Raw genomic sequence first — 10,956 nt, forward strand, 5'->3', positions numbered from 1 at the left:
GGCCATCCGTCAAAGGCCTTTCTGGGCAGACAGCAAGAAAAAAATGCCTCCTGGTGCCCTTACACTGACTTCATTCAATTTCCTGCCTTTTCTCAGCTAATCTTCAGCCTGTAATTTCCTAATGTCTTTTTCCCAGGGCTGTTCTGCTGCTCAGTAAAGGCATGGCCAGCCAAGACCGCCTGCAGTGGTTCACACTCCTTTGCTATTCATGAAATCAATGAGTGTTAGGATCTCTCTGAGCATGCAGCATTTCAGTGAGGTGAGCCTTCTCTCACTAAGAATCAGGTGTAGTCGGGAGTCCAGGAAGTCAACTGAGGGAAGGAAACCTCAGCTATCCAGTCTCACAGGGCCTTTGACACCTCCTTCTCCATGAATCGCAGGAAGGTGAGGTTTGACTTTATCCCTGTGTCCTTCATCACAAGCCACACAGCCCAATCTGAAGGGACTTCATCAACTCAGGGTACACACACTTTTTTTAAGATTTATTCATTTTTATTGCAAACTCAAATATATAGAGAGAGGACGAGAGATAGAGAGGAAGATCTTCCATCTGATGATTCACTCCACAAGTAACCACAATGGCCAGTGCTGCACCAATCCGAAGCCAGGAGCCAGGAGCTTCCTCCAGGTCTCCCACGCAGGTGCAGGGTCCCAAAGCTTTGGGCCCTCTTTGATTGCTTTCCCAGGTCACAAGCAGGGAGCTGGATGAGAAGCGGGGTTGCTGGGACCAGAACTGGCACCCATATGGGATCTTGGTGCATTCAAGGTGAAGACTTTAGCAAGTAGGCCACCGTGCCAGGCCCCCACACACATTTTTCTAATGTACCACCTGCTGCTGGTTTGTTCTTCTTACCCCCATTAGAGCACTTCTCTAATGCTTCTTGAATGATATGCCCTAACCTTGGTGCAAGTATATGTTTGCCAAATACATTTGTAAATGTCACACTACAAAATTGTATGGGTGGCTTAATAGAGCACTCTGCCCAAATTGCAGTATTTCCAACCTAATGAGGTTATTAGCCTTAGGCTAAAATGCCACATCCTAATGATAGACTTTAGAACAAGCTATTAAAAAGTTATTATTATTTCTGTTCAATTGGGGGAAGGTCCTTATGCCCTTTACCCATAAGCAAAAGATGTCTTGGGTCTGAAAAATGAATGATGAGGCATGTGGTTCCAGAATCAATCAAGTGAGGGAGAAGCCCACTAAACAGGGACCTCTGCCCTACTCCCTTTCCCTGCACACTCAGAGCCCTGGGTGCTTCCTCCTCCCACTCTCTCCCCATGATCCACAGCAAACCACCTGACAGCCCCATCTGCCTCCAACCCCCACCCACTGCTCCACCACATTCCTGCCTCGTCTCCCTCCAGGACCAGTGTAATGGACACTCTTTTGCATGCGTTGGATCCACAGTGCACTGGATCTCGATGTCTTCAGCAATTACACTACAATCAGTCCCCAGTTGTGCACACATTGGTGTGTGTGAAAACAAACTGTCAATCATGTTGCCCAATCGCTTAAGCCTTTCAAGATCCAGTTCTACCCAGTTCTTTGGGATCTGTCTCCAGCTCACATCTTGTAATCCTTAAGTGTACTCATATCCTAAATCACCAGAGTGTACTCATATCCTAAATCACCAGGACTCTCACAATGGAATGAACATTTAGGCTAGTCCCCACACATTGTATCACATCTCTCCTGCTCTGAGAAAGGTGAAACCGCCCTTGTCTGGGTGCAAGTCCTTCAGTTCCCTCAATGCCAGACCAAGGTGTTTTCCTTTCTGAATATCCCAAGAGAAGCAAAAATCTTCTCGTTCGTACCCATGAATCATTGGGTGACCGACACCCCACTCCCTGAAATTCAACATGACATGATCAGAGGTTTGCATATTGTCTATGAAATGACATCATAAAGAAACCAAAAACACTTGATCTACAAAATATTCCATGTGTATCGAGGACAAGTTATCAAGACAAAAGATTGTGCTTGAACCCATTCTCATTACTAAGACATTCGTGAATTAGGAACCACCCAATGTATCAAAAAAGCAAGTTAAACTTCAGGGATATGCGTTGCTGACAGATGGTGAAGAGCAGAAAAGGAAATTTCTCATCCTGGCACACAAATAGATGAACTGTGATATCCAGAGGCCATCTCAATCCGCGCGCGCACACTTTCACTAAGATCATGCCTGGAGGCCACTTTCTCCTGTTCCTGTGACTGCCAGTACAGATCACACAGCAGGACCTTGTCTTCCAATGTGCAGAATTTTTATAAAACTATATGCCCTGACAGCCCCTGTCCTCACATAGGAAAGTACTTAGCACCAAAACAAAACAAAAGCCTTAAATGTGTGCATTCTCAGCACAGATAAGAAAGGGCAGATTTCTTGTATTTATGCACACACGCAAGCAGCACAGAACGCAAGTGACGCGGCAGTGACGGTACCGAGGTGGAGTCTGTGCAAATCCCACCTCACAAGGCACATGCTCAGTGGAGGTCACAGCAGTGAAGGAAGCCTGTCCGTGCTGTGAGTACAGGTCCCACCTAGAAAGGCTCCATGCTCATGGCTGCAGGCGCGCAGGATGGTCCCCAAGCAGGAGGGCTCTGTTCTCTGGACTCAGGCTCAGCACAGCCCACACTGCAGGACCCACGCCCACAGGTGCACTCTCAGCACACATCACACAGTTAAGTCCTTTTCCTTGGTGGTGCAGTGGGTGTTTCATTGATGGTTTCAGGGGTAGGCGTTCTGGGGGCAGTGCTTCTGTCTTTGTTCCTACTGGCACAGTCTCATTTTATACCACTCAGCACTCACAAGTATCTCCTACAGTTTCTCACACTCAAATCATACATTTCTGTCACAGGACAGTTTTTCCGAGCATTCCCTGGCAATGGTCTTCAGACCAGAGACCTAAGTCCATAAGGTGCCTTTGTCTATGGGCAGCATGACTCTATACTTCTCCCATAGGCCTGCTGTGAACTGCACTGCTGTCAGCAAAACCATCAAATGCTCAGAGAGGAGGTGATGAGACTCAAAACCTAACATTAAGCTGAGTGCAGCTTCCCATGCTGGTGCAGCCCTGGCACAGGGTGCTCTAATTTTTGATCCTTGTAGCCGAAGAAATGAGTAAAAGTCCTTTGCCCAGCAATTACAGGAGAGTGCCTCTGCCCCCTGGTGGCAGACTTCAGTAATTTCACACAGCAAAGACAGCATTCCACTGAACACTTCCATAACTTGGCCTCAAGGCCCACTGGATTAGGGAGAGCAGTTCTCCCCGCACTTCCCTCCACTAAGTATTATGTTTGATGCTTCCCAAGGTGGGAGGCCTGGTCTGGCTGTGCCTGCAGAAGCAGATAGACTGGGACTGCACAGGGCCAATTTGTGTTTTGCTTTAACCAGAACACATACCCTCCTTCGAGCCCTGATACTCTGAGCCTACATCTGCAATGGAAGGCATGGCCAGTGAGGGAGGCTGATGCTGAGAACAATGTGTGAGCTAGAGGGAAAACAGCAGGGTGCTTTGGGGACCACCCAGGAACGGAGGACAAAGATCTCCTCTGACAAGGCGTGCTCCTGTCACTGAGCCCGCCATTGTCTGTGGCCCGGGAAGGCCCCAGGGATATGCCTGGGACCCATTCCAGCTCGCTGATAGTGCAGTAGGGGGAGCGTCCTCTTTAAAGGTTTTTCCCTATAAGAAGTTTCCGAAAATGGGAATCTGAGTAGCAACCTAGTTTATTGGAGTCATTAAACATGGAGGACTGCACACTGGAAAGAGTTGCAGAAACCCGAGCTCTCTTGGTGAGGCTGGGGGGAGGGGAGACTACGGAGACCAAGAAAAGACCCTGAACTTGCCCTGAGCAGATAATAAGGATGACGCCTCTCGCAGTGTGCTTCCCTGACAAGGCACAGTGTTGAAGTAAACCTTGCAGTGAGCCACCCAGTCACACAATGCAGGGAGTACAACACAGAGTGCAAAATGCCCCGGACAGTGTAGGGCTCATGACGGTGCATACAAGTCATGCAGCTCAGTGCGCGCCGCTCAGAGCACACGGTGCACAGAAAGCACAGACCACGCACTACGTAGCACACAACTAAGTACACACAACACTTGGTACATGGTGCAAGGCACACAAAGTAGTGTATACAGTGCAGGGCTCAGGCTCTCAAGCAGACCTGCAGCACGCTGGGGTACACGGCAAGCACAAAAGGCCAAGCACATGTGCTGAGTCCTCACACTGCCCACCTAACACTGACCACACAAATGTAGGTACACGTTAGACACACAGCACAAGGAACATGTGATGTTGCCAGATCATGTGAGTTGTCTCCAAAGAGCTCTTCCGTTTCTGCATCTCCACCAGGAAGGTCTGAGAGTCCTATTGTAAAGGGCTGTACGTAGGTGGATCAGGGGAAGACTCAGAGATGACTCACGTGTCTGCACTGGTATCAGACACCTGCAGCCTCTGGTCTTTAAGCTGGGACCAGAGGAGATGAGCTTCCCCCTTTTTTTTTTTTTTTTTTTTTTTTAAGATTTTATTGTTATTGGAAAGCCGGACATACAGAGAGGAGGAGAGACAGAGAGGAAGATCTTCCGTCCGATGCTTCACTCCCCAAGTGAGCCGCAACGGGCCGGTACGCGCCAATCCGAAGCCGGGAACCAGGAACCTCTTCCAGGTCTCCCACGCGAGCGCAGGGTCCCAATGCACTGGGCCGTCCTCCACTGCTCTCCCAGGCCACAAGCAGGGAGCTGGATGGGAAGTGGATCTGCCGGGATTAGGACCGGCGCCCATATGGGATCCCGGGGCTTTCAAAGCGAGGACTTTAGCCGCTAGGCCACGCCGCAGGGCCTGTGAGCTTCCCTCTTAAGATCTCCCTGCTGCAGGCTTCACAAAGCACCCCCTCCCACCCCCACATCCTCCTTTGGAAGTCCAGACTTGTGTTTTCAATCTTGAGCCATTAGGTGGCGCCAGAAAGTAAGAAATCCAAGTGACTCGCTCATCTAAACGACCACAATTCCCAGGCTGGAATTCTGTTGGTGATTTTTCTTCCACCTGTTCGGATTTCTCCTGATGAATTTTTCTCCTGTCCAGAGATTCAGCTCAGAGAAAAGGCTCAGGTGCAGAAGGGATCAAGGACAGCCAGGTCTTTGGTTCCTGATAATGAACTTACGCCAACTGTCACCTTCCCCTGACAGTTGAAAGTCAACAACCACCAGGCTTACAACAGGATGAAGAGACCTTGCCCCACTCAGCACTTAAGACAGCAGGAGTGATTGACAGATGCTGGTTAAGTACAGGCATCGCTGGGTGAAACCAAACAGACCCCACCTGGCTGCTCCCCAGCACCTGCCTTTGTGAGCAGCCAATTCCCTGCTCAGAGAGCACCCTGGGCCCCTGCTGCCCCACACCTCCCCACCCCCACCCCCACCCCCCTCATTCCTCACCATCACAGGCCTACCCCTGTGCCTCTCTGAGCTTTCCCAGGGGTCCCATGAGTCCCTAGGAGGCCCTGTTCAGGGGACCTCAGGGACAGAGGAAACAAGGCAGACTCTGAGCAAGCAAAAGAACACTTGCAGTTAACCACACCCTCCCTGTAGACCCGGCCTAGGGAATACTGGCATGAGTCTTTGGTATTAGTGTAAGGAAGTAAGAGCAGGACAGACAAGTTCACAGCCACAGCAGGTTTATTAGCAAAGGGAAGAACGACCTTGAGAGGGGCTCTGCCGTGTGTCCCCCGTGCATGCTGGCAACCGGCCCCCTCAGGCTTGGGCTCTCTTTAGGAAGACGCCTGCTCCAGCTGTGGTGTGTCCCCTTCCTGCCCTGCCCGTGTTGCTTCACATTTAGGGCCAGTGATTTTGTAGGCTTTGTTTTGTTATTAGTTTTCAATGTGAGTAGTGCACATATTTTGTTAGCTTCACATTCAGTTTATCTCAGGGAATATAACTGAGAATATATTTTCAATTGCATTTTCCACCCAACTAATAGTATGTACTAGCAGTCAACACAATTGATTTTGTTTGTGAACTTGGTTTTCTGCATTCTTGCTAAACTCATTTATTAATCCTAGAATTCTTTTCTTTTCTATTTCTTGAGATTTTCTACATAATCTATCACACTAAAAACAGGTTCTGTTTCTCTCTAACTCTCTCTCGCTCCTTTTTTTTTTTTAACTTTCAGTACTATGTTGGATAGCAATGTGAGAACAGGCATCTTACCTCGTGCCTGGTCTCCTTTTTAAAAGATTTGTTTATTTTTATCTGAAAGACAGATTTTCAGAGAGATGGGTGAAGTGGGGAGGGAACCTCCATCAAATGGCTCCTCAAATGGCTGCTATGGCCAGAGTTGAGCTGATGAGAAGCTGGAGCCAGGGGCTTCTTCCCGATCTCTCAGGAGATGTGGGAGCCCATCGCCGTGGGCCATCCTCTGCTACTTTCCCAGAGTGTAAGAAAAGAGCTGGATTGGAAATGGAGCAACCAGGACAAAAACTGGCACCCATATGGGATGAAAGCAGGTGGAGGATTAGCCTAATGCACCACTGCTCTGGTCCCACCTTGCCCCCAGTCTTACAACAAATGAATTCATGCCTTTACCATGATGTGCAATGTTGACTGCAGGATTTTTGGTAAATGTACTTTTATAAGATTTATTTTTCTGGGCCTGCTGCAGCAGCCTAGTGGCTAAAGTCCTAGGTTTGAACATGCCAGGATCCCATATGGGTGCCGGTTCTAATCTTTGAGGCCCCACTTCCAATCCAGCTCCTTGTTTGTGGCCTGGGAAAGCAGTCAGTCAAGGTCGGCTGAAAGCCTTGGGGTCCTGCACCTGCATGGGAAATCCAGAAGAGGCTCTGGGCTCCTGGCTTCAGGTCGGCGCAGCTTTGGCCGGTGCAGTCACTTGGGGTGTGAATCAGCAGATGGAAAATCTTCCTCTCTGTGTATCTGACTTTCTAATAAAATAAATAAATAAATCTTTTTTAAAAAGACTTATTGTTTCGAAAGCAGAGCAATAGGGCTGGGAGAGGAAGGCAGTAAAGGAGGGAAAGAGAGTGGGAAGGGGGCAGGAGGCAGGCAGGAGGAGGAGGAGCAGACAGAGAGAGTGCTCTCTGGTTCACTCCTTCAACATTGAACACCCACAGTAGCTTGGCCAGGCTGAAACCAGGAGCCAGGAATTTCATCCATGTTTCCCATGTGGCTGGCAGAGGCTGAAGAATTTGGGCCACCATCTGTCACCTTCCCAAGCACATCATTAGCAGGAAGGTGGATCAGAGGCAAGGTAACTGGAACCTAAATATGGAATACTGTTTTTTTAAATGAATTCTTGATGCTGTTTTCCATAGTAGCTGTACTAATTTAGATTCCCATGAACGGCGGGTAAGAGCTCCTTTTCACTACATCCAGGTCAGCATCTGATCATTTCTGTGCCTTTGATAACAGCCGTTCTAACAGCGGTGAAGTATTGCCTCCTTGTGGCTTTTGTATCTCCCTGATGGCTAGTGATATTCAAGATCTTTTCATGTATTTGTTAATCATTTCATATTTGCCTTTTAAGAACTGCCTTTTCAGATCCTCTGCTCATTTCTTAACTGGATTGGTTGTTGTTGAGTTTTTGTTTGTTTGTTTGTTTGTTTGGTATTGCTGACAATGTTAATTCTTTGTTTAAAAACAGGCTTGCAAATATTTTCTCCCATTCTATCAGATTGCTTTCAGTTTATCAATACTGTTATATTTAAAGTGAGTTTCTTATAGCTGGCCAATAGTTGGATCACTTTTGAATCTACTCTGTCAAGCTCTAGCTTTGCACTGATACGTGTAGACAATAATGTTCAGTATAAACGCTTGTGTGTTAGGGATTCAGTATTTGTTTTCGGTTTGTTCATTTGGCTTTCTGTTTTCGGCTTCTGATTTCTTTTTTTCTGCCTTTCTGTAAATCACTTTAACTTTTTATGGTACTACTTTGATGTAGCTATAATGTACTGAGATCATCTCTCTTTTTTTAAAGATTTATTTATTTTATTACAAAGTCAGATATACAGAGAGGAGAGACAGAGAGGAAGATCTTCCGTCCGATGATTCACTCCCCAAGTGAGCCGCAACGGCCGGTGCTGCACCAATCCGAAGCCGGGAACCAGGAACCTCTTCCGGGTCTCCCACGCGGGTGCAGGGTCCCAAGGCATTGGGCCGTCTTCGACTGCTTTCCCAGGCCACAAACAGGGAGCTGGATGGGAAGTGGATCTGCCGGGATTAAAACCGGCGCCCATATGGGATCCCGGGGCTTTCAAGGCGAGGACTTTAGCCGCTAGGCCACAACGCCGGGCCTGATCATCTTTTTTATACACAGATTTTTTAATGGTTGCACAGCATAGCATATTCTAGGGTAGATACTTTATGTAACAAAGGAGATGGATGGATACGTGTTTGCTGTTTATGTACTGTATGTGTTTCTCAGTCATGGTCCATGGGGACATGGCTATTGTTTCATCTGTGCTTCCTCTAAACTCCGCTGATGGGTTCATCACTGAGGGCGGCTAATGTTCACTTGCTGGTAAAAATGCTGCCAAGATGAAAACATGGCCTCGTCAGGCTTTGGCAACAGCAGTCCCTAGTAAACCCCCAGCTGCACTGCGCTTCTCCTCTGAGATTCGAACTTCACCTTCTTCCGCCATGGAGTCCTCTAGAGGAAGTGCAGGCACCAGAAAAGTCTGTTAGATTCCCATGTTTAAAGTGGCAGAAGGACAGGAATCAAATGGCTTCAGGAGGACCTATCGCATGGAATATGACAAATCAGCCGATGGTGCTCCAAACACGCAAGGCACCAAGTCACTTCTGCTGTGTTCTATCTGAAAGTAACAGATGCTTTTTGTTGAAACTGGACCCACTGAATAGCACTGAAACCCTTGTGTTTGTAAATTATTTTAACAATAGAGAAAAGGGAAAAATACTTGCCAAAACATGGCTTTTTCTCAGAGGGCCGTACAAAGGACTCCATGCAATGGTTTCCTAGTTCAAATCAGTTTTAGATGAATGGCAAAGGGTCCGTGTTTGTGGTCTCAGAAAACACGTTTACGGGAACACTGCCTCCACCGGTTGCACCACTTTTTCTAAAACATTCAAGAGATGAATGTAGTATAACAGCAATTGCAAAGATTCTCAAAAGACAAAGTTAAAAGAATGTCATGACTCATCTTGTTGATCTTGTTAAAAATAAAATAAAATGAGTGTTTTTCCTTACTGTGTGGGTAAAGGAGTCAGCATCTGTCACTAGTAAAAAAAAATTAAAAACATGGAAAGGAATGACATAGCAACAAGGCAAATCTAAAAATTCAGAAACACCCCCACTAGGATGTCTTTCCCATAAATTTTGTACCACAGGACACAAATCATGAGACACTTGAAGAAAAGCCAACAGCATGAAACAACTGCCAGAATTGCATGCAGCAAACAGCTCCTGGAGTACTACATAAATGCCAGAATTTAAAAAACAATATTAGGTGGAGACTTACGAGAGGTTTTGGGTGAAGTCCCTGAAAACAACAGAAATGTTATGAGCACACTGACTGAGCAGCAAGTGAGATAAGGCTCAAGAAATCTAGTGCTAAACCTAGTTTAACACAATGATTTGTAGTGTGTTTGACTCGTGCAGCTGGGATCTGAGTGGAGTTTGAGAGAAACATCTCGGCCCCGCCTTGTGTGACAGCCCCTGGACCCGGCAGGCTCTGCTGGCTCCTGATTGGATGCTCAGCCAGGACACACGCTCTGGGTCTTCTCCACATGTAGGGTCTCTCCAAGGTGCTGTGTGGCCCTCTTATCCACGTGCAGCCCGGGTTCCCAAAGACCAAGGCAGAAGCTACCAGCATCCATTATACCTTTATCTATTTGATAAATCAAGAACAACAGATTTAAGAAAGAAGGCATTATGCCTCAATGAAAGGATTAATAAAGTGTGGCATTGTTCAATAGGCCACATTATCGAATATTACATGACTATTAAAAATTAATTCTATATTCACTGATCATTTCCATGATTAAGTGAAAATGCAAATTGAAATGCAATAAAGTCCAGTTAATCCAATTTGAAAAAAAAATTGTGAAGGCTGTACATGAATGTTTATTTTTATTTAACAATAGAGAAGAGAGCCCAGTGCAGTAGCCTAGCAGCTAAAGACCTCACCTTGAACGTACTAGGATCCTATATAGACGCCAGTTCTAATCCTGGCTATCCCACTTCCCATCCAGCTCACTGATTGTGGCCTGGGAAAGCAATCTAGGATGGCCCAAAGCCTTGGGACCCTGCACTCGTGTGGGAGACCTGGAAGAAGCTCCTGGCTCCTAGGTTCAGACTGGCACAGCTCTGACTATTGTGGCCGCTTGGGAGTGAATCAGCTGATGGAAGATCTTCTTCTCTCTCTTCATACATATAAAAATAAAATAAATCTTTAAAAAAAAGAATAGAGACAAACATGGGTAATTACTTAGAAGACTGAAAAGCGAAAGCAAATTGTTTTCTTAGCTACTTCTGTACTCTTTTTGTTACTTTAACACATTTAAAACATTTAATACAGTTTTTAAAAAGATTCATTTTATTTTTATTGAAAAATCAGCTATACACAGAGTAGCAGAGAGAGAGGATTACAGTGTTTTTTAAAAAAAAAAAACACAATTGATAAACACACCAAATCAATTAGAGCTAGAAAGACACCTTTTAATATTACAATAAGATACAGACCAAACAGATAAATGTCCTGGTACTAATTTTAACAACAGCAACCAGAACAAGGTTAAACACTTACCCATGGAGTTTTGAGATTACTAAATTACGGGCAGTCCAGGGCTCCCACCACAGCTCTTCTAGTCCTAAGAACAGCTCAGTTGCCCTGGAGGCATTAGAGGTGGTAAGCATGAAGTTAAGACAAAGGGTGTTCAATGTATATTTCTTACCATTTGTATACTTTTTAAATAGTG

The sequence above is a fragment of the Ochotona princeps genome, chromosome 6, assembly GCF_030435755.1.
Source record: "Ochotona princeps isolate mOchPri1 chromosome 6, mOchPri1.hap1, whole genome shotgun sequence".
NCBI lineage: Eukaryota > Metazoa > Chordata > Mammalia > Lagomorpha > Ochotonidae > Ochotona > Ochotona princeps.